Source organism: Neopsephotus bourkii, unplaced genomic scaffold, assembly GCF_033783945.1.
Source record: "Neopsephotus bourkii isolate Nb327-2 ecotype Australia unplaced genomic scaffold, CSIRO-AGI_Nbou_v1 NB_168, whole genome shotgun sequence".
Classification (NCBI taxonomy): domain Eukaryota; kingdom Metazoa; phylum Chordata; class Aves; order Psittaciformes; family Psittacidae; genus Neopsephotus; species Neopsephotus bourkii.
In genome coordinates this window covers 3000463-3001476 of record NW_026900684.1, presented here as the reverse complement: position 1 = coordinate 3001476, position 1014 = coordinate 3000463, and positions in this window count along the sequence as shown.

The following is a 1014-nucleotide window of genomic DNA, read 5'->3' as shown; positions in this document are numbered from 1 at the left end:
GTAGATGGAACATACTTTCTTTATAATGGCTCAAGGCTTTGGAAGTGAGTTCCCTGTAAATTCCTCTGATTTATTTGTTGCATGTGTTGTGTACATAGCACACATAAGAAGTATAAAGAATGAGGCAGGGAACTGAAGGAAGAGAAGGGATGCTACCAGGCTAGAATCAATTGAACCCAGCATACAGAAGTGGATTGTCTGTTATTGCTGAGCCATTTCTAGGGCTGGTCACATCACTAAAATCTAACATGCCTGTGTAGAGGGAAGGGTATTTTATGTGCAACTAAAATCTGGCATTTTAGAGGTTCTTAGCACTTGACTATAATTTTTTACTTTCTTTATGTATCTGTCAAACTGCACAACTCTCCAAATTCAGATGTCTTGTTCAGTCACTTCAAAGTGGTTCTGATTCTAGGCCTATTACCTTCTTCTTTTCCATGCTTTAGTAAATCCCTGTACCCCTGCAAGAGAGGACCAATGGAAAGCTCTACAACTGCTTATTTGGAGCCTTGTTTGATCAGTTAAACTAAATTAAATTCTGTATCTGACAGGAAGGCATACCAGCCTCTGTGTGTGTGTATGTATACATACGTACTTACATACAGATATATATGTTCAACATTCAACATTATAACAGAACCTATGATGTGCATTCCTATCCAATTTTATTACAGAATTTATAATGGGTTCCCATGTAACTCTATGAGTAGCAATGTAAGTATGGATAATTAATAATATGATGGAAGGTTTGGAATGGTTTAAAAAGATGTTGTAAGTACAGTATTTCCCATTATGATTTTCAATTTTTTTTTTTTTTTTGCTACTTTTAAGAGAAAGATTTAATTATTTGCAAAAACATGGGTGTCATTATGTAGAAATTGTAAAAACATCCTTAGCTTTTCACAGGAAAATGGAAAGATTAGCTCATTTATTTGTGGAGTATCAAGAGAGATCATATTCCACATAATTAAAATAAAAGATGTGGAGGATTTAAGTACAGCAAAGCTGGATCTC